Source organism: Cottoperca gobio, chromosome 23 (genome assembly GCF_900634415.1).
Source record: "Cottoperca gobio chromosome 23, fCotGob3.1, whole genome shotgun sequence".
In the NCBI taxonomy this organism is placed as follows: Eukaryota; Metazoa; Chordata; class Actinopteri; order Perciformes; family Bovichtidae; genus Cottoperca; species Cottoperca gobio.
The window spans coordinates 15814913-15837562 of NC_041377.1; the positions used below are offsets into that span (position 1 = coordinate 15814913).

Consider the following 22650-nt stretch of genomic DNA (forward strand, 5'->3'; position numbering starts at 1 on the left):
CATTCGGAATGGAAAAACAACTCCTTCGAGCCGGAGTTGAACCAGCGACCTAAGGATAACTGTCATCATAGACCTACAGTCCTCAACCTACAGTCCTCCGCTCTACCAACTGAGCTATCGAAGGGAGAATGGAGTTCTGAACAGGTTCACCATTGGCGTGTAATATAGAAATTGATACTTAACGCACATTGGGTAAGGAAAGAAAAGCATGTACTTCAAGGTGAAATTGAATAAACAACCTGAGGATTACTGCAATTATCAACATACAGTTCTCCTCTCTATCAACGGGAAAACGAGGCCAATCCCTTTCCATTCGGAATGGAAAAACAACTCCTTCGAGCCGGAGTTGAACCAGCAACCTAAGGATAACTGTTTGTCATATACGCACAGTCCTCAACCTACAGTCCTCCTCTCTACCAACCTAGCTATCGAAGGGAGCATGGAGTTCTGAACGGTTCACCATTGGCGTGTAATACAGAAAATCATACTTAAAACACATTGGGCAAGGAAAGAAAAGCATGTACTTCAAGGTGAAATTGAATAAACAACCTGAGGATTACTGCAATTATCAACATACAGTTCTCCTCTCTATCAACTGAGCTATCGAAGGGAGCATGGAGATCTGAACGGTTCATCATTGGCGTGTAATACAGAAAATGATACTTAAAACACATTGGGCAAGGAAAGAAAAGCATGTACTTCAAGGTGAAATTGAATAAACAACCTGAGGATTACTGCAATTATCAACCTACAGTTCTCCTCTCTATCAACGGGAAAACGAGGCCAATCCCTTTCCATTCGGAATGGAAAAACAACTCCTTCGAGCCGGAGTTGAACCAGCGACCTAAGGATAACTGTTATCATAGACCTTACAGTCCTCAACCTACAGTCCTCCGCTCTACCAACTGAGCTATCGAAGGGAGAATGGAGTTCTGAACAGGTTCACCATTGGCGTGTAATACAGAAAATTGATACTTAAAGCACATTGGGTAAGGAAAGAAAAGCATGTACTTCAAGGTGAAATTGAATAAACAACCTGAGGATTACTGCAATTATCAACCTACAGTTCTCCTCTCTATCAACGGGAAAATCGAGGCCAATCCCTTTCCATTCGGAATGGAAAAACAACTCCTTCGAGCCGGAGTTGAACCAGCGACCTAAGGATAATTGTTATCATAGACGTACAGTCCTCAACCTACAGTCCTCCTCTCTACCAACCTAGCTATCGAAGGGAGCATGGAGTTCTGAACGGTTCACCATTGGCAGTGTAATACAGAAAATCATACTTAAAACACATTGGGCAAGGAAAGAAAAGCATGTACTTCAAGGTGAAATTGAAGAAAAAACCTGAGGATTACTGCAATTATCAACCTATATTTTTCCTCTCTATCAACGGGAAAACGAGGCCAATCCCTTTCCATTCGGAATGGAAAAACAACTCCTTCGAGCCGGAGTTGAACCAGCGACCTAAGGATAACTGTCATCATAGACCTACAGTCCTCAACCTACAGTCCTCCGCTCTACCAACTGAGCTATCGAAGGGAGAATGGAGTTCTGAACAGTTCACCATTGGCGTGTAATACAGAAATTGATACTTAACGCACATTGGGTAAGGAAAGAAAAGCATGTACTTCAAGGTGAAATTGAATAAACAACCTGAGGATTACTGCAATTATCAACCTACAGTTCTCCTCTCTATCAACGGGAAAACGAGGCCAATCCCTTTCCATTCGGAATGGAAAAACAACTCCTTCGAGCCGGAGTTTAACCAGCAACCTAAGGATAACTGTTGTCATAGACGTACAGTCCTCAACCTACAGTCCTCCTCTCTACCAACCTAGCTATCGAAGGGAGCATGGAGTTCTGAACGGTTCACCATTGGCGTGTAATACAGAAAATCATACTTAAAACACATTGGGCAAGGAAAGAAAAGCATGTACTTCAAGGTGAAATTGAATAAACAACCTGAGGATTACTGCAATTATCAACATACAGTTCTCCTCTCTATCAACTGAGCTATCGAAGGGAGCATGGAGATCTGAACGGTTCATCATTGGCGTGTAATACAGAAAATGATACTTAAAACACAAAGAAAAGCATGTACTTCAAGGTGAAATTGAAGAAACAACCTGAAGATTACTGCAATTATCAACCTACAGCTCTCCTTTGTATCAATGGGAAATCGAGGCCAATCCCTTTCCATTCGAAAGGGAAAAAGACCTCCTTTGAGCCGGAGTTGAACCACCGACCTAAGGATAATTGTTATCATAGACGTACAGTCCTCAACCTACAGTCCTCCTCTCTACCAACCTAGCTATCGAAGGGAGCATGGAGTTCTGAACGGTTCACCATTGGCGTGTAATACAGAAAATCATACTTAAAACACATTGGGCAAGGAAAGAAAAGCATGTACTTCAAGGTGAAATTGAAGAAAAAACCTGAGGATTACTGCAATTATCAACCTATAGTTTCTCCTCTCTATCAACGGGAAAACGAGGCCAATCCCTTTCCATTCGGAATGGAAAAACAACTCCTTCGAGCCGGAGTTGAACCAGCGACCTAAGGATAACTGTCATCATAGACCTACAGTCCTCAACCTACAGTCCTCCGCTCTACCAACTGAGCTATCGAAGGGAGAATGGAGTTCTGAACAGGTTCACCATTGGCGTGTAATACAGAAATTGATACTTAACGCACATTGGGTAAGGAAAGAAAAGCATGTACTTCAAGGTGAAATTGAATAAACAACCTGAGGATTACTGCAATTATCAACCTACAGTTCTCCTTTGTATCAATGGGAAATCGAGGCCAATCCCTTTCCATTCGAAAGGGAAAAAGACCTCCTTTGAGCCGGAGTTGAACCACCGACCTAAGGATAATTGTTATCATAGACGTACAGTCCTCAACCTACAGTCCTCCTCTCTACCAACCTAGCTATCGAAGGGAGCATGGAGTTCTGAACGGTTCACCATTGGCAGTGTAATACAGAAAATCATACTTAAAACACATTGGGCAAGGAAAGAAAAGCATGTACTTCAAGGTGAAATTGAAGAAAAAACCTGAGGATTACTGCAATTATCAACCTATAGTTTTCCTCTCTATCAACGGGAAAACGAGGCCAATCCCTTTCCATTCGGAATGGAAAAACAACTCCTTCGAGCCGGAGTTGAACCAGCGACCTAAGGATAACTGTCATCATAGACCTACAGTCCTCAACCTACAGTCCTCCGCTCTACCAACTGAGCTATCGAAGGGAGAATGGAGTTCTGAACAGGTTCACCATTGGCGTGTAATACAGAAATTGATACTTAACGCACATTGGGTAAGGAAAGAAAAGCATGTACTTCAAGGTGAAATTGAATAAACAACCTGAGGATTACTGCAATTATCAACCTACAGTTCTCCTTTGTATCAATGGGAAATCGAGGCCAATCCCTTTCCATTCGAAAGGGAAAAAGACCTCCTTTGAGCCGGAGTTGAACCACCGACCTAAGGATAATTGTTATCATAGACGTACAGTCCTCAACCTACAGTCCTCCTCTCTACCAACCTAGCTATCGAAGGGAGCATGGAGTTCTGAACGGTTCACCATTGGCGTGTAATACAGAAAATCATACTTAAAACACATTGGGCAAGGAAAGAAAAGCATGTACTTCAAGGTGAAATTGAAGAAAAAACCTGAGGATTACTGCAATTATCAACCTATATTTTTCCTCTCTATCAACGGGAAAACGAGGCCAATCCCTTTCCATTCGGAATGGAAAAACAACTCCTTCGAGCCGGAGTTGAACCAGCGACCTAAGGATAACTGTCATCATAGACCTACAGTCCTCAACCTACAGTCCTCCGCTCTACCAACTGAGCTATCGAAGGGAGAATGGAGTTCTGAACAGTTCACCATTGGCGTGTAATACAGAAATTGATACTTAACGCACATTGGGTAAGGAAAGAAAAGCATGTACTTCAAGGTGAAATTGAATAAACAACCTGAGGATTACTGCAATTATCAACCTACAGTTCTCCTTTGTATCAATGGGAAATCGAGGCCAATCCCTTTCCATTCGAAAGGGAAAAAGACCTCCTTTGAGCCGGAGTTGAACCACCGACCTAAGGATAATTGTTATCATAGACGTACAGTCCTCAACCTACAGTCCTCCTCTCTACCAACCTAGCTATCGAAGGGAGCATGGAGTTCTGAACGGTTCACCATTGGCGTGTAATACAGAAAATCATACTTAAAACACATTGGGCAAGGAAAGAAAAGCATGTACTTCAAGGTGAAATTGAAGAAAAAACCTGAGGATTACTGCAATTATCAACCTATATTTTTCCTCTCTATCAACGGGAAAACGAGGCCAATCCCTTTCCATTCGGAATGGAAAAACAACTCCTTCGAGCCGGAGTTGAACCAGCGACCTAAGGATAACTGTCATCATAGACCTACAGTCCTCAACCTACAGTCCTCCGCTCTACCAACTGAGCTATCGAAGGGAGCATGGAGTTCTGAACAGGTTCACCATTGGCGTGTAATACAGAAATGATACTTAAACGCACATTGGGTAAGGAAAGAAAAGCATGTACTTCAAGGTGAAATTGAATAAACAACCTGAGGATTACTGCAATTATCAACCTACAGTTCTCCTTTGTATCAATGGGAAATCGAGGCCAATCCCTTTCCATTCGAAAGGGAAAAAGACCTCCTTCGAGCCGGAGTTGAACCAGCCGACCTAAGGATAATTGTTATCATAGACGTACAGTCCTCAACCTACAGTCCTCCTCTCTACCAACCTAGCTATCGAAGGGAGCATGGAGTTCTGAACGGTTCACCATTGGCGTGTAATACTAGAAATTGATACTTAACGCACATTGGGTAAGGAAAGAAAAGCATGTACTTCAAGGTGAAATTGAATAAACAACCTGAGGATTACTGCAATTATCAACCTACAGTTCTCCTCTCTATCAACGGGAAAACGAGGCCAATCCCTTTCCATTCGGAATGGAAAAACAACTCCTTCGAGCCGGAGTTTAACCAGCAACCTAAGGATAACTGTTGTCATAGACGTACAGTCCTCAACCTACAGTCCTCCTCTCTACCAACCTAGCTATCGAAGGGAGCATGGAGTTCTGAACGGTTCACCATTGGCGTGTAATACAGAAAATCATACTTAAAACACATTGGGCAAGGAAAGAAAAGCATGTACTTCAAGGTGAAATTGAATAAACAACCTGAGGATTACTGCAATTATCAACATACAGTTCTCCTCTCTATCAACTGAGCTATCGAAGGGAGCATGGAGATCTGAACGGTTCATCATTGGCGTGTAATACAGAAAATGATACTTAAAACACAAAGAAAAGCATGTACTTCAAGGTGAAATTGAATAAACAACCTGAAGGATTACTGCAATTATCAACCTACAGTTCTCCTTTGTATCAATGGGAAATCGAGGCCAATCCCTTTCCATTCGAAAGGGAAAAAGACCTCCTTTGAGCCGGAGTTGAACCACCGACCTAAGGATAATTGTTATCATAGACGTACAGTCCTCAACCTACAGTCCTCCTCTCTACCAACCTAGCTATCGAAGGGAGCATGGAGTTCTGAACGGTTCACCATTGGCGTGTAATACAGAAAATCATACTTAAAACACATTGGGCAAGGAAAGAAAAGCATGTACTTCAAGGTGAAATTGAAGAAAAAACCTGAGGATTACTGCAATTATCAACCTATATTTTTCCTCTCTATCAACGGGAAAACGAGGCCAATCCCTTTCCATTCGGAATGGAAAAACAACTCCTTCGAGCCGGAGTTGAACCAGCGACCTAAGGATAACTGTCATCATAGACCTACAGTCCTCAACCTACAGTCCTCCGCTCTACCAACTGAGCTATCGAAGGGAGAATGGAGTTCTGAACAGTTCACCATTGGCGTGTAATACAGAAATTGATACTTAACGCACATTGGGTAAGGAAAGAAAAGCATGTACTTCAAGGTGAAATTGAATAAACAACCTGAGGATTACTGCAATTATCAACCTACAGTTCTCCTCTCTATCAACTGGGAAATCGAGGCCAATCCCTTTCCATTCGGAATGGAAAAACAACTCCTTTCGAGCCGGAGTTGAACCAGCAGACCTAAGGATAACTTGTTATCATAGACGTACAGTCCTCAACCTACAGTCCTCCTCTCTACCAACCTAGCTATCGAAGGGAGCATGGAGTTCTGAACGGTTCACCATTGGCGTGTAATACAGAAAATCATACTTAAAACACATTGGGCAAGGAAAGAAAAGCATGTACTTCAAGGTGAAATTGAAGAAACAACCTGAGGATTACTGCAATTATCAACATACAGTTCTCCTCTCTATCAACTGAGCTATCGAAGGGAGCATGGAGATCTGAACGGTTCATCATTGGCGTGTAATACAGAAATGATACTTAAAACACAAAGAAAAGCATGTACTTCAAGGTGAAATTGAATAAACAACCTGAGGATTACTGCAATTATCAACCTACAGTTCTCCTCTCTATCAATGGGAAATCGAGGCCAATCCCTTTCCATTCGGAATGGAAAAAACAACTCCTTTGAGCCGGAGTTGAACCAGCCGACCTAAGGATAATTGTTATCATAGACGTACAGTCCTCAACCTACAGTCCTCCTCTCTACCAACCTAGCTATCGAAGGGAGAATGGAGTTCTGAACAGTTCACCATTGGCGTGTAATACAGAAATGATACTTAACGCACATTGGGTAAGGAAAGAAAAGCATGTACTTCAAGGTGAAATTGAATAAACAACCTGAGGATTACTGCAATTATCAACATACAGTTCTCCTCTCTATCAACTGGGAAAACGAGGCCAATCCCTTTCCATTCGGAATGGAAAAACAACTCCTTCGAGCCGGAGTTGAACCAGCGACCTAAGGATAACTTGTTATCATAGACGTACAGTCCTCAACCTACAGTCCTCCTCTCTACCAACCTAGCTATCGAAGGGAGCATGGAGTTCTGAACGGTTCACCATTGGCGTGTAATACAGAAAATCATACTTAAAACACATTGGGCAAGGAAAGAAAAGCATGTACTTCAAGGTGAAATTGAAGAAACAACCTGAGGATTACTGCAATTATCAACCTATATTTTTCCTCTCTATCAACGGGAAAACGAGGCCAATCCCTTTCCATTCGGAATGGAAAAACAACTCCTTCGAGCCGGAGTTGAACCAGCGACCTAAGGATAACTGTCATCATAGACCTACAGTCCTCAACCTACAGTCCTCCGCTCTACCAACTGAGCTATCGAAGGGAGAATGGAGTTCTGAACGGTTCATCATTGGCGTGTAATACAGAAAATGATACTTAAAACACAAAGAAAAGCATGTACTTCAAGGTGAAATTGAATAAACAACCTGAGGATAACTGCAATTATCAACCTAAAGTTCTCCTCTGTATCAAAGGGAAAGCGAGGCCAATCCCTTTCCATTCGAAAGGGAAAAATACCTCCTTTGAGCCGGAGTTGAACCACAGACCTAAGGATAATTGTTAACATAGACGTACAGTCCTCAACCTACAGTCCTCCTCTCTACCAACCTAGCTATCAAAGGGAGCATGGAGTTCTGAACAGTTCACCATTGGCGTATAATACAGAAAATCATACTTAAAACACATTGGGCAAGGAAAGAAAAGCATGTACTTCGAGGTGATGTTGAATAAACAACCTGAGGATTACTGCAATTATCAACATACAGTTCTCCTCTCTATCAACTGAGCTATCGAATGGAGCATGGAGATCTGAACGGTTCATCATTGGCGTGTAATACAGAAAATGATACTTAAAACACAAAGAAAACCATGTACTTCAAGGTGAAATTGAATAAACAACCTGAGGATTACTGCAATTATCAACCTATATTTTTCCTCTCTGTCAACGGAAAAACGAGGCCAATCCCTTTCCATTCGGAATGGAAAAACAACTCCTTCGAGCCGGAGTTGAACCAGCGACCTAAGGATAACTGTTATCATAGACCTACAGTCCTCAACCTACAGTCCTCCACTCTACCAACTGAGCTATCGAAGGGAGAATGGAGTTCTGAACGGTTCACCATTGGCGTGTAATACAGAAAATCATACTTAAAACACATTGGGCAAGGAAAGAAAAGCATGTACTTCAAGGTGAAATTGAATAAACAACCTGAGGATTACTGCAATTATCAACATACAGTTCTCCTCTCTATCAACTGAGCTATCGAAGGGAGCATGGAGATCTGAACGGTTCATCATTGGCGTGTAATACAGAAAATGATACTTAAAACACAAAGAAAACCATGTACTTCAAGGTGAAATTGAATAAACAACCTGAGGATTACTGCAATTATCAACCTGCAGTTCTCCTCTGTATCAATGGGAAAGCGAGGCCAATCCCTTTCCATTCGAAAGGGAAAAAGACCTCCTTTGAGCTGGAGTTGAACCACCGACCTAAGGATAATTGTTATCATAGACGTACAGTCCTCAACCTACAGTCCTCCTCTCTACCAACCTAGCTATCGAAGGGAGCATGGAGTTCTGAACGGTTCACCATTGGCGTGTAATACAGAAAATCATACTTAAAACACATTGGGCAAGGAAAGAAAAGCATGTCCTTCAAGGTAAAATTGAATAAACGACCTGAGGATTACTGCTATTATCAAACTACAGTTCTCTCTATGAACGGGAAAATGAGGCTTATCCCTTTCCATTCAGAATGGAAAAACACCTCCTTCAAACTGGTTTTGAACCAGCGACTTACAGATAATTGTTATCATTGACCTACAGTCGTCAACCTACAGCCCTTTACTCTACCAACTGAGTTATCGAAGGGAGCACAGATTTCTGAACGGTTCAGCATCGACATGTAATACAGAAAATGATACTTAACACACATTGGGCAAGGAAAGAAAAGCATGTCCTTCAAGTTGAAATTGCATAAACAACCTGAGGATTGCTGCTTTTATCAAACTGCAGTTATCCTCTCTATGAACGGGAAAACGAGACCAATCCCTTTCCATTCGGAATGGAAAAACACTTTGAAAGCACCTCCTTCTAGCCAGAGTTGAACCAGCTACCTAAGGATAACTGTTAATATAAACCTACAGTCCTCAACCTACAGTCCTCCAATCTATTAACTTAGCTATCGAAGGGAGGTTGGAGCACTGAACGGTTCAGCATCTGCGTGTAATACAGAAAATGATACTTAACCCTTTAACACCTAAGCCTAAAAAGCCTCAACATTTTCGCCTGGACTTTTTTAGCTTATTTTTACTATAAAAAGTTCAGAAAATGTCCTGTGAGTAAGTGCTTTTGCCCATTTTCCAACAATACCTGGAACTTGCCATATATGGCAATCATTTACAATTTATTGCATGTTATGAGAGTGTAATAACAGTTTGAAATGAAGAGAAACACAAAAGCGGAATTTGAGTTTAGTGGTTTAGTGAACAAAAAACACTGTAATTGTACATGAATAAGATATTTAACATGTTACATTTGAAGTTTGAAATGTATCCAACTATTTCCATTAAAGGTTTTGAGTCTTTTACTCTTACATCTGCAAAAACAGGCCATAAAATGGAAAATATGTCCAGGCGTTCTTGTTTGTGTATTCACAGAGGAGTTTGAAAACTGCAGCATCCAAGTGGGAATAAATGTCACCTGGTGCTGGGTTTCCCATATCGAGAGGGGGTTGGACACCTGGGGTCCATCATCGGGCTCTGCCTCAGTCTGCCATCTTGTGATGTGATGTGGTGAGGGGCTTCTGTGTCTGACAGCATCACCAGATCATCCAGCATCCCCACAGCTCCCTCTACAGGCCTGAATGTGATCTCTGGTGACACCTCATTATCTCTGGTGACACCTCGTGATCTCTGGTGACACCTCCTCCTCTCCAGCTCCAGCTTGCATACAGCCTCTGCTAGGACGCAGGCTACTTGAAGAAGACGCGCACATTTACGCATATAAAGTACAATTACACACCTAGTGCAACCTTATAGACTTGGTACACTGTTCTAAACAAGTCACCACGCAATACAAGTGTTGATTTACATACCGTCTTGCTTCCATTTTAATTAAATCCGCTGTTTTCCAGCTCTATATCTCCTCTGTGTTGTCTGTGTCTCTCCAGCGCTGTGTGTCTGTATTCGCTCAGAACAAAGGCGCTGTTTTGCGAGCCGTAAGTGAAGTTACCGTAATAATATATGTATATATTGATATATGCTGTAACGCTGTCTCAGCTTTCAGATTTTTTAGATTGCGCAAACTTTGACATAATTACGGTAATCCAAAGTTTTGCCTGCAAAATGTGTCGTCACCGACACATTCGGTGTTAAAGGGTTAAAGGCGCTGGAGAAATCTCCCCTTGAGAGATGAGAGTAAGCCCTGTGTAACAGATAGAGGATGGAGTCATCCACGCCCACCTTCGCCTGGTATGCGAACTGCAGAGGATCTTGTGCATGGCGGACCTGGGGTCTGAGGTGATGGAGCAACAGCCGCTCCATGGTCTTCATCATGTGTGATGTCAGTGCAACTGGCCGGAAGTCATCTGGTTCCCTAGGGTGTTTCTTTTTGGGGACAGGGATGAGACATGAAGTCTTCCAGAGAACTGGGACCCTCCCCAGTCGCAAGCTCAAATTGAACATACACTAAAGGGGCTCCCTGAGTTCAGCAGAACAGACATTTAGCATCCTTGGACATACTCCGTCCAGGCCAGCTGCTTTACTGGAACGCAGTCTCTTCAGCTCTCTGCTCACCTAATCTTTGGTGATGGTGGGGGGGAGGGGTGTTACATTATCCATGGTGATGATGGGGGGAGGGTGGTTGCAAAGTCCCTGGAGGCAGCCTGGGTGTCGGTGTTGGGGGAGGTGAGGGCAGGGGCGGGGGTGTGTAGGGAGGATGCTGGGTGTGCAGCTCCCAAACAGGTTGAGCTGGTTTGCTCTCACAGCATCCCCTTCTGTTGTGTTGCTGCCCTTCTTCTTGCAACCTGTGATGGTTTTCATGCCGTCCCAGACCTCCCTCATGTTGTTGTCCCGCAGCTTCTGCTCTACTTTCCTTGTATATTCCTCCTTTGCCTCTCTCAGTTGAACCTTGAGCTCCCCCTGCATGCACTTCAGCTCTTCCCGGTCTCGCTCCTTGAATAATAATAATAATAATAATAATAATAATAATAATAATAATAGTAAGCTTTATTTGTATAGCACCTTTCATACAAGAATTGCAGCCCAAAGTGCTTCACAGCAAAAACATAACAATTAGTACAAGGACAGAATAAGAGCATTTACAGTACAATAATCACAGTGTAGATGTAAATGAGTCTATTTTAATTCGGCTATTTTTATAATGGTACCATTATAAAAATAGCTGAATTAAAATAGTATAAAATAGCAGATAAAATTGCAGAATTAAAATAGTATAATATAGCAGAATAAAAATTGTATAAAAATAGCTGAATTAAAATAGCAAATAAAATAGCAGTCCTACACATTCTTTGACATTTTCATAATCCCTTTGTCTGTACTTTCATCTATATTTGTCTTTGCAAATAATCCACATACTTTCTTCCTATCCCTGTTCTCTGCTTCCTTCTCCCATAACATAAACTGTCTTTTATGTTCTTCCATTGTTTTCAACGCTTCAGATTGAATCTTTCTGTTTGACATTACTTTTTCCTCTTGCTCTCTCAACCTTACTTTTAACTTTCTTACTTCCTCAACACTAAATGATCCTCCTTCAGGAAAACCAAGCTTAAAAAATGTATGAAATCATGTAAATTAGTTTAAAGTGGCACCATTAAAAGGCTAAGATAAAAATATATAAAATATCACCATTAAAAGGCTAAAGTAAAGAGATATAAAATATCACTATTAAAAGGCTAAAGTAAAAAGATATGTTTTTAGCTTACTTTTGAAGATATTGAGCTGAGCTTGCCTCCCTAATGTCTGCAGGTAAATTGGTCCATAGCTTTGGTGCATAATTGCAAAAGGCTGCATCCCCAATTTTCTTTTGGATGTTTCTGGGAACATTTAATAAACCAGTAGTGGATGATCGTAATGTTCTTGGAGGCATATAGTTTATTAGAGAGTTGGTAGTGTAACTTGGTGCGGTTCCGTTTAGGGCTTTGTATACAAGAAGGAGGACCTTAAAATCAATTCTAAAGTTACTGGAAGCCAGTGTAGAGTGGCTAACACTGGACTGATGTGGTCTCTCCTCTTGGTTCTAGTCAGCAGCCTCGCTGCAGCGTTTTGGATGAGCTGAAGTCTCTCCGTTGTTTTTTTTGGAAGGCCGGTAAAGAGTGCATTACAGTAATCGAGTCAGTTTGAGATAAAAGCATGGATTAGTTTTTCAGCATCCTTTTGATTCATAAATTGTCTGATTTTAGCTATATTTCTAAGGTGGAAAAATTATGTTTTTGTCACCTTGTTTATGTGGGATTTAAAGCTTCTGAGTCTGAGTCTATGATAACACCAAGACTTGTAACTTCAGGTTTATTCAAAGGAGTAAGTTTCTCCATGTTATTCAGCATCATCTCTCCTTTTGTTACAGGACCTACTAGTAGAATTTTTCTTTTCTCATTTAATTTTAAGAAATTATTGCTCATCCATTTATTTATTGCTGACAGACAGGTGGTGATGGAGTTAATAGCTGTAGTATCATTTGGTTCAGCAGAGATGTACAATAGTGTGTCAATCGTGTAGCTATGGAAGCACACATTGTGTTCTCTAATGATGTCCCCCAGTGGTAGCATGTATAGGGAGAACAGTAATGGACCGAGGCAGCTCCCTTGTGGAACTCCAAAGTGGGCATCATGCTTCTCTGATACATGATCTCCAAGCCTGACAAAATACTTTCTCCCTTTGATATATGTTCTGAACCAGTTTAATACACAGAAAGACCAACCAGTTTCTAGACGATTAATTAGGATGTCATGGATGTCAATCGTGTCAAATGCTGCGCTCAGGTCTAGCAGGATAAGAATTGAGACCTTGTTTGTATCAGAGTTTAGTCTGAAGTCACTAATTATTTTAGTCAGAGCAGTTTCGGTACTGTGGCATGCTCTGAAGCCTGATTGAAATTCCTCCAGGATGTTGTTTTCTTTAAGAAAGGAGTTTATTTGGACCGAGACAATTTTTCTAGTATTTTGCTGATGAATGGAAAGTTAGATATTGGCCTATAGTTGGTCAGCGTATTACTGTCTAGGTTAGGTTTCTTTTGCAAGGGTTTTGCAACGGCTGTTTTGACGACGTCTGGGAAGATGCCCATTAGAAGAGACATGTTTATAATATGTAGGACGTGACTTGAAATGCTGTCGAATATCCTGAATGCCCTCTATTTCCTGTTAAGGATGTCCTTGACATTGCTGGTGATCCAGGGTTTGTTGTTAGGGAAGCAGTGTACAGTTTCTATGGGAACCACAACATCCATACAGAAGTTCAGGTAGTCAGTGATACAGTGCGACACTCCCTCAATGTCCTCACCATGTGGTTCTTGCAGGACACTCCAGTCAGTAGACTCAAAAGTAAACTCCTCTGCCTCCGGAGACCACTTCCTAAAGGAACGTGAGGTTGTAGGTTGTGTCTGGATCCTTGGTTTGTTTTGTGGTTTCAGCAGAACTAGGTTGTGATCAGACTTCCCCAGTGGGGGAAGGGGGTGGCGGTGTAAGCACCCTTCACATTAGCATACAGGAGGTCTAATGTCCTGTTCTTTCTGATGGGGCAGCTTACAAACTGATGAAAGTCTGGTAGTGTGGAATCTAGTGTTACATGATTGAAGTCTCCTGAGATGGCAATGAAAGCTTCTGGGTGTTGGGTTTGCAGTTTAGCGATGGTACAATGAATGACGTCACACGCGGTCTCTGCATGTGCACGTGGAGGGATGTAAACACAAACAACAATGCCGTGCGAAAATTCCCGAGGCATGTAATATGGTCTTAGACCTACAGCAAGCAGCTCAATGTTCCTTTCACAAGTAGTCTCCTTAACCGTAACATGTCCTTGGTTACACCATCTATTGTTAATAAACAGTGCGAGTCCTCCTCCTTTACGCTTACCACTGCGTTTAGCATCCCTGTCCGCTCTCACTGTGGTGAATCCTGGTAGGTCCACGTTAGCGTCCGGAGTGTTAGCTGTCTCCCTGTATGTCCTGTCGTTCCTCACAAGGGCAGCCAACTCGTCAGTCTTGTTGGTTAAACAGTTCATATTCCCCATGACTATCGATGGAACAGAGGGCTTGTACTTCCACCGCTTCGCCACAGCCTCGATACGCCTGTCTCAGCTCCTCCGGTACGGGGTGAACAATGGCGGCTTGCCCTATTGTGCGAAGTGAAAGCAGCTTCTCCCGAGAAAAAACAAGTTTCCCGCCGCTTTGTTGCTTATCGTAAAATACAATATCCGTAGGATATATAGAGTTATGTACTACAGAAAATTCAAATCAACTAAATCAACTAAAGTTCTGAATCAACTAAAGTTCTAAAACAACGCGAAAAACACGGAGCTACTGGAGAGGCTACCACTCGCGTCGGCCCCAACTACTACACTTGGTTATGAGTGTCATGTCATGTTGTAATGTCAACTAAGCACTTTGAGTTTTGTTTACGCAAATGAAAAGTGCGCTTATAAATAAAATGTATTATTATTATTATTAATAATAATGATGATAATTGTTATGTAATTATTATAGTTATTAAGATTAATTATTTTATTTTGCTATTTATTTTTAATCCTACACTTACTTAAAAACACACACACACGCACACATAATCATTCCACTCAACCCCACAACACAACTAGCCACCCCCCACCCATCGTTCTGTGTCTGGTGACAGGTGGCCGCCCTGTGCCTGGCCATTTGTTGCAGTCCCCCTGGTTCAGTGGTGCTGCTGGTGTTCTCCAGACCCATAACCTATAATAACTAAAACATAAAAAAAAAAAAAGTAGCCTGTTTTTTAATGTAGGCCTAATGATTAAATGCTGATAGGAAGTTGAAGTTTTCATACCATGGCCTTGTATGTCAGTTGTATCATATAAATTGACATTTTGGCTAGAGCATAGACTGTAAAGCTTAGTGACTTGTGGTGGTGCTACATTTATACACGGCCTCTCCAAAAAGCATGTACCGTATTGGCCAATACTCTGTGTTCAATCACTCATTCAATGATCAAAGACTGATTATTTGATCAATTATGTTCTAAATCAGATAGGGTTCTATAGTTTACAACTTCTATCAACTAAATTTGCAAACTATGTAGGTGAAACCAATGTACTTGCCAACAAAAATGACACAAATTTGGCACATCCGAGAAGTTTAATATTATATATAAAACATCCTTATGTTTTATATATTCTCTGAGCACATTCCTGGTATGAAATCAACATGACTGAAATATTCTTGATTTGTTATGAACATTTGTTTAATGCTGTCTTTTAGCCGTGTTACAACCATATTTCACGCTGTTACAATTTACACTCGCATGAGCGTTATTGTTACATTGGACAGCATCCATTTTCGGTTTAATTCCTCACAACTTGTTTTCTCTATTAAAAAACTTTAAGTAGTTTATGATAGTAGACACATATAGGTTGTTTGTTTGAAAATATTACATATGTAGGTTAAAATAAAGCTCAACGTAAAAGAGTGGAAAGTGAAAAATGTAAACCCATATCATTAAATTCTAATTTAATGATATGGGTTTATATTTTCATATTTCATATTTCACAAACAAACTAAACAAGACAAACAAAGACAAAATTACTTAGATGCACACCCTGTGGTGCAACACCAAATAGAGCAATAATAGACGATTGGATCTATTGGCTCCTTTAACACTTTATAGAAAGTATTGAAAATAGACTGCCAGAAATTATATAGTCTTGGACATGTACAAAATTTAATACAGTTGCAAAAGCTTGCTTGCATTTATGACATTGATCCAATTTTGGTTTAATTCTAGCTCTATCTTTTAATGAAGTCTTCAATTGCATCAGCATGCTGTTGGCAGATAAATGATGAGTAAATTCTTTGAATAATTTCTGCCAAATTGCTGGGATGGAAAATAAATATTTTTTCAGGTGAACCATAGTCTATCATGGTTGTCAAGTTAAAAAAGGGAACATGATGTGAGATTGAAACCACAGATGAAGAGATGTGGATGATGTTGGTGTGATGATGTTCATCTATGGCAGGGGTCCTCAACGGGGGCGGTAGCACCCCCCAGGGGGCGTTCAGAGAAAGTAATATTTTAGAAAGGGGGCCGTTCACGTGTCTTTGGGGGGTGTTTGTGTGTACGGCCCGCAACGCAATTCATAAACACACGCAAAAAATCTACTCCAAAAAACAAAATCAAAAACTAGTCAGGAATAGAATAAAACAGGCGACGGACTGTTTTTCCTGGCCAAGGTCAGGGTCCATGAATACAACACGAGCGGAACGTGTCGTCACGTGGTCACGTCATGTCAAAAAACTTCAATATTAAACTGTCATTGACATCAGCGAACGCAGCATGGCGAGTGTAAAACAGAGAAAGGTGGATGCACAGTGTTCCAGGAGAAATGGACGAACGATTATTTCTTTGTGAAAGGACGAGTGCGTTTGGATTAAGTTAACGTTGTGTGTTTTTAGAGTTGTATTTTTATTTTGCTAAGCGATAAAGTGCTGCTTGAAAAAAACTAAACAAGTGCCGCCCCCCCTCAGCCGCCACTGCTCGAAAGCATTAATTTTATTCCAAGGATACCATGAATAAAACTAATTGGAATTAATGTTTAATGTCTGGTCGGGACATGGATCAGCAGCAGCCGAGCTGCACCCAGGCTGCTCGTAGTAGCACTGCTAACATCAGCAGAGTTAACGTCTGCAGAGCTAACATTAGCAGAGCTAACATCTGCATCACTGCTGCTGGATTCAGGCTGTGTGCATTTAAAAAACGCAGATATTTTTGCCTGAGTTTCTGAACGTTGGAGTCGACATCGCTCCATTTATAATTAATGTGTTGGATTTTTGAATTTTTTGCACTTTGTAGTTCTCCCCTCTCCTTTCCTCTGACTGGAGGTGTTCGCAAAACAGAGCAGAGGAGATAATATGAATGTGCAAAGCAACGCAGTAGACACGGAAACGTGCACATAAATTAGATAAATAACATAAGCTTTTAGTTTTATAAAAGAGCACCTGTTCAATGTGAAAAGTGACTTGTGATTTGGCGCTATATATTTATATATATATTCAAAAAATGTTCATGGTGTTCTGTTGGGGTGGCAGCGCCTCAGACTTGTTCCTTTGTTTTCTGCTCGTTTATTTGCTGAAGAGTGCAAATTGTTTCGCATTTCTGAGGCTGCTGTGTTTAACACCAATTAAAGTTTGAATGTCTGACCCTTTTCAGATTTGCTGCAGTCTTTGACACCGAATAACGTTTGAATATCAAACTTCTTACCGCTGCATTTGTTTAACACTCCTGAATAAAATGGCTTTGTTTGCTGCCTGGGTACATGGCATATTAGGGCAATTTTTACCTTCGTAAAAACAACAACAAAACATTATTTTCAATAATATAATATTTAGAAATTGTATTATGTATTTTATTGTATATATTTCAGATAATTTTAGTTTTTATAATAACATCATATAGCAGCCTAATAATAAGAAAATAATGGATAATGGAAAGGGGAGCGCTGGCCCAAAAAAGGTTGAGAACTTTTTTTGGCGTGTATGGTTACGGTAAGCGCGTCATTTCCGGTTGTTAATGTTTCTGTGTTGTTGGTAGCATACTTCGGCAGCTCCAGTTTGACCCAGTTAATGTTATTATATTCTTGATCACATCGGCTAATTACCTGTCATCTATCTAAACCTATACTTGTACTTCCTAAGCACTTACAACTCTCTCCTTATCCTTTTTCTCTTAGCGACTCTCGTTAAATCCTCAATTCTTTACGCTCCTTTCGGCTCTGCTAACGTTAGCTGCTGCAGCTCGGCAGCTAGCGATGGCATCTCCCTCTTCTGCTCTCTCCTGCTCGGTGTGTTTCATGTTTAGCTATTGCTCTGCCTCCTTTAGTGATAATGGTACGTGTATTAAATGTAGTTTATACGCAGGGTTGGAGGCGAGTTTTAGAGGGATAGATGAGCGGCTCCGCACCATGGCTAGTCAGCGGTTAGCAAGTGTAGCTGTTAGCAAGCCCCCTATAGTCGGTGCGGGTCGACCAGTGGTATCTCCTGTTAGCCGTCCCCCGGCGGGACCCGAGCAGCCGGGAGACTGGGTGACTGTCCGAAAGAAGTGTTATCAGAAGCCCACGGTTCACCACCAACCGCTTGCTGTTTCTAACAGATTCTCCCCACTCAGTGACACACCAGCTGAGAAGCCAACTCTGGTTATCGGTAGCTCAATTTTGAGATACGTTCATTTTGAGACACCAGCGACGACAGTCACGTGCATTCCGGGGGCCAGAGCGGGCGACATAGAAGCACATTTGAAACTGCTGGCTAAGGCTAAACGTAAATACAGTAAGATTGTTATTCACGTCGGCGGTAATGACACGCGATTGCGTCAATCGGAGTGTACTAAAGTTAATGTGGAGTCGGTGTGTACATTTGCCAAAACAATGTCGGACTCCGTAGTTTTCTCTGGTCCTCTGCCAAATCTTTTGAATGATGACATGTTTAGCCGCATGTCATCATTCCGTCGCTGGCTCTCACGGTGGTGTCCAGATAATGATGTGGGCTTCGTAGACAATTGGCGGACTTTCTGGGGAAGGCCTGGTCTGATTAGGAGTGACGGCATCCATCCTACTTTGGCTGGAGCAGATCTCATATCCAATAATATTACACAGTCTATTAGTGGACCTAATCCATGACAACCCAGAGTTGAGACCAGGACAAAGAGTTGTAGTCTTACACACTTCTCTGTGCTTCTTTCCGGGCAGTCACCCACTCAAATCCCCATAGTGACTGTGTCTGCCCCACGACCACTGAAACTAATCAAGTCTATGGTTAACAGAAGAGGAGTTATACATGAAAACCTAATTAAAATAAACACCACCACTGCAAAAGTGCAACTAAATCAAAAAATTAAATGTGGGCTCTTAAACATCAGATCTTTATCAACGAAAGCTGGATTGGTAAATGATTTAATATCAGATAATAAGATTGATTTATTTTGTCTCACTGAAACCTGGCTGAGACATGAAGAATATGTCAGTCTAAATGAATCTACTCCACCTGGTCATATTAATACTCACATTCCTCGAGGTACTGGCCGAGGAGGTGGAGTTGGGGCCATATTTGACTCAAACCTCTTGATCAATCCTAAGCCTAAACTAAAATATAACTCTTTTGAAAGCCTTGTTCTTACGCTCTCAAACCCAACATGGAAAACAATAAAGCCAATTTTATTTGTTACTGTGTACCGCCCTCCTGGTCCGTACTCTGAATTTCTATCTGAATTCTCAGAATTTTTATCAAATTTAGTCCTTAAAACAGATAAAGTAATTATTGTAGGTGACTTTAATATTCATGTGGATGTTGATAGTGACAGCCTTAATAATGCATTTATCTCAATATTAGATTCAATTGGGTTCAGTCAGAATGTACATGAACCAACTCACTGTTTAAACCACACTCTGGACCTTGTTCTGGGATATGGTGTTGAAATTGAAAGTTTATCAGTGTGTCCACATAATCCTCTTTTATCAGACCATTTTTTAATAACTTTTGAAGTCCTGTTACTGGACTACAAGCCAGTAGGCAAAATATCCTACGCTCGATGTTTATCTGAAAGTGCTGTGACTAAATTTAAGGAAGTGATTCCATCAGCACTTGATTCAATACCAGGACTCAATATCAATATAACAGAGGACTCCAATGCTAACTTTAGTCCCTCCCAAATTAATCATCTTGTTGATAGCGCTGCAGCCTCACTGCGAATAACACTCGACTCTGTCGCTCCTCTTAAGAAGAAGATCATAAAACAGAAAAAGAAAGCTCCATGGCTTAATTTACAAATCCGCAAACTAAAACAAAAGTCGAGAAATCTTGAAAGTAAATGGCGTTCCACTAAATTGGAAGAATCTCGTTTAGTCTGGTTAGATCATCTTAAAACGTATAAGAAGGCTCTCCGTAATGCCAGAGCAGCTTATTACTCTTCCTTAATAGAAGAAAATAAGAACAACCCCAGGTTTCTTTTCAGCACTGTAGCCAGGCTGACAGAGAGCCACAGCTCTACAGAGCCTTCTGTTCCTATATCTCTCAGTAGTGACGACTTCATGAGCTTCTTTAACGGTAAAATTATAATTATTAGAGACAAAATTAATCTCCTCCTGACCTCAATTGGTAATGACTTAACTTCAACTGTTGGAATTTTAAAAACATCTGTAACTCCTGAAATATATCTAGACTGTTTTACTCCAATCAACCTTAACCAACTAACTTCAACAATCTCATCGTCTAAGCCATCAACCTGTCTTTTAGACCCGATTCCAACTAAACTGTTTAAAGAAGTTTTACCCTTAATTAACACTTCGTTATTAAATATGATCAACCTGTCTTTATTATCTGGCTACGTACCAAAATCCTTTAAAGTAGCTGTAATAAAACCACTTCTTAAAAAGCCTGGTCTTGATCCAGAGATTTTAGCCAACTATAGGCCGATATCTAATCTTCCCTTTCTCGCTAAAATCCTTGAGAAAGCAGTCGCAAAACAGTTGTGTGACTTTTTACATAATAATAGTTTATTTGAGGTTTTTCAATCTGGATTTAGAGTTCATCATAGCACAGAGACGGCACTGGTGAAAGTTACCAATGACCTTCTATTGGCTTCAGACAAAGGACTCGTCTCTGTTCTTGTCTTGTTAGACCTCAGTGCTGCTTTCGACACTGTTGATCATGACATTCTACTACAGAGACTGGAACATTGTGTTGGCATAAGAGGAACCGCACTAAGCTGGTTCAAGTCCTATTTATCTGAGCGATCTCAATTTGTACTTGTTAACGATAAATCCTCCATGACAGCCAAAGTCAGTCTCGGAGTTCCGCAGGGTTCTGTACTTGGACCGATTCTATTCACCTTATATATGCTTCCTTTGGGCAATATTATAAGGAACCACTCTATAAACTTTCATTGTTATGCGGATGATACCCAATTATATCTATCAATTAAACCAGATGAAACCAATCAATTGGCTAAACTTCAAGCATGCCTTAAGGACATAAAAACTTGGATGTCTAGCAACTTTTTGATGTTAAACACAGACAAAACTGAAGTTATTATACTTGGCCCTAAACGCCTCCGAAACGCATTTTCTAATGACATAGAAGCTCTGGATGGCATTAACTTGGCCTCCAGCACCACTGTAAGGAATCTTGGCGTCATCTTTGATCAAGATCTGTCGTTTAACTCCCACATAAAACAAATCTCAAGGACTGCCTTCTTTCATCTACGTAACATTGCAAAAATAAGACACATCCTGTCTCAAAATGATGCAGAAAAACTAGTCCATGCATTTGTTACTTCAAGGCTGGATTACTGCAACTCATTGTTATCAGGTTGTCCAAAAAAGTCGGTTAAGACTCTTCAGTTGATCCAAAATGCAGCGGCACGTGTATTGACTAGAACAAGGAAATGGGATCATATTACTCCTGTATTAGCTGCTCTGCACTGGCTCCCGGTAAAATACAGAATAGAATTCAAAATCCTTCTCCTGACTTACAAATCAATTAAAGGTCAGGCTCCAGCATATCTTAAAGATCTCATAGTACCTTATAAACCAACTAGAGCATTACGCTCCCAGACTGCAGGGTTACTTGTGGTTCCTAGAGTCTCTAAGAGTACAATGGGAGCCAGAGCCTTCAGCTATCAAGCTCCTCTCCAGTGGAACCAGCTTCCAGTTTGTGTTCGGGAGGCAGACACACTCTCCACATTTAAGAGTAGGCTAAAGACTTTCCTTTTTGATAAAGCTTATAGTTAGGGCTGGCTCAGGTTTGCCCTGGATCAGCCCCTAGTTATGCTGCTATAGGCTTAGACTGCCGGGGGACACCTCCCTGCTCTCTTCCTTCTCTCCCTCTCTCTTCTTCTCCCTCTCTTCTTCTCCCTCTCTATCTGTATGCATTTATGTAAATATATGTTACTAACTCACCATCCGGGGTATCATCCCCGGAGTGTCTGTCTCTCATGTGGCAGGTTGCCACTGATAAAGTTTACGTCAGGATCATGAATCGTGACAGCGCCTGCTGACCTGGTCCTGCTGGACACCGGGAAGCCTTATTGACATTTTCCTGGATTCATCCAAACTTTCTATTTCTTTTTTTTTTTTCCAACACAACATAATTTCTGTCAAATGTTGTATTTGTACTATGTTGTTTATCCTGTACACACGACATCTATTGCACGTCTGTCCGTCCTGGGAGAGGGATCCCTCCTCAGTTGCTCTCCCTGAGGTTTCTTCCATTTTTTCCCCTTTAATTTTGGGGTTTCTTTTAGGAAGTTTTTCCTTGTGCGATGCGAGGGTCTAAGGACAGAGGATGTTGTAACCTGTACAGTCTGTAAAGCACACTGAGACAAATGTATAATTTGTGATATTGGGCTATACAAATAAATTTGATTTGATTTGATTTGATTTTTTGTTTGCTTTTAGCTCAGTCATATCTGTATTCCT

At 41.1% G+C, this 22650-nt stretch overlaps 10 non-coding genes across 10 annotated transcripts; all 10 read right to left on the minus strand.

Annotated features, from left to right (window-relative positions):
* Positions 1–21: 21 nt before the first annotated feature.
* Positions 22–124, minus strand: trnay-gua (transfer RNA tyrosine (anticodon GUA)). Its single transcript has 2 exons — positions 88–124; positions 22–57 (listed from the first exon to the last, which is right to left on the minus strand). It is a non-coding gene; the product is annotated as a tRNA-Tyr (tRNA).
* A 692-nt stretch (positions 125–816) lies between these two features.
* On the minus strand, positions 817–920 carry trnay-gua (transfer RNA tyrosine (anticodon GUA)). The gene is made up of 2 exons: positions 884–920; positions 817–852 (listed from the first exon to the last, which is right to left on the minus strand). It is a non-coding gene; the product is annotated as a tRNA-Tyr (tRNA).
* Positions 921–1439: 519 nt separating this feature from the next.
* Positions 1440–1542, minus strand: trnay-gua (transfer RNA tyrosine (anticodon GUA)). The gene is made up of 2 exons: positions 1506–1542; positions 1440–1475 (listed from the first exon to the last, which is right to left on the minus strand). It is a non-coding gene; the product is annotated as a tRNA-Tyr (tRNA).
* A 989-nt stretch (positions 1543–2531) lies between these two features.
* trnay-gua (transfer RNA tyrosine (anticodon GUA)) lies at positions 2532–2634 on the minus strand. The gene is made up of 2 exons: positions 2598–2634; positions 2532–2567 (listed from the first exon to the last, which is right to left on the minus strand). It is a non-coding gene; the product is annotated as a tRNA-Tyr (tRNA).
* A 517-nt stretch (positions 2635–3151) lies between these two features.
* On the minus strand, positions 3152–3254 carry trnay-gua (transfer RNA tyrosine (anticodon GUA)). Its single transcript has 2 exons — positions 3218–3254; positions 3152–3187 (listed from the first exon to the last, which is right to left on the minus strand). It is a non-coding gene; the product is annotated as a tRNA-Tyr (tRNA).
* A 516-nt stretch (positions 3255–3770) lies between these two features.
* trnay-gua (transfer RNA tyrosine (anticodon GUA)) lies at positions 3771–3873 on the minus strand. The gene is made up of 2 exons: positions 3837–3873; positions 3771–3806 (listed from the first exon to the last, which is right to left on the minus strand). It is a non-coding gene; the product is annotated as a tRNA-Tyr (tRNA).
* A 515-nt stretch (positions 3874–4388) lies between these two features.
* trnay-gua (transfer RNA tyrosine (anticodon GUA)) lies at positions 4389–4491 on the minus strand. Its single transcript has 2 exons — positions 4455–4491; positions 4389–4424 (listed from the first exon to the last, which is right to left on the minus strand). It is a non-coding gene; the product is annotated as a tRNA-Tyr (tRNA).
* Positions 4492–5792: 1301 nt separating this feature from the next.
* Positions 5793–5895, minus strand: trnay-gua (transfer RNA tyrosine (anticodon GUA)). The gene is made up of 2 exons: positions 5859–5895; positions 5793–5828 (listed from the first exon to the last, which is right to left on the minus strand). It is a non-coding gene; the product is annotated as a tRNA-Tyr (tRNA).
* Positions 5896–7198: 1303 nt separating this feature from the next.
* On the minus strand, positions 7199–7301 carry trnay-gua (transfer RNA tyrosine (anticodon GUA)). The gene is made up of 2 exons: positions 7265–7301; positions 7199–7234 (listed from the first exon to the last, which is right to left on the minus strand). It is a non-coding gene; the product is annotated as a tRNA-Tyr (tRNA).
* A 668-nt stretch (positions 7302–7969) lies between these two features.
* On the minus strand, positions 7970–8072 carry trnay-gua (transfer RNA tyrosine (anticodon GUA)). Its single transcript has 2 exons — positions 8036–8072; positions 7970–8005 (listed from the first exon to the last, which is right to left on the minus strand). It is a non-coding gene; the product is annotated as a tRNA-Tyr (tRNA).
* Between the last annotated feature and the right edge of the window lie 14578 nt (positions 8073–22650).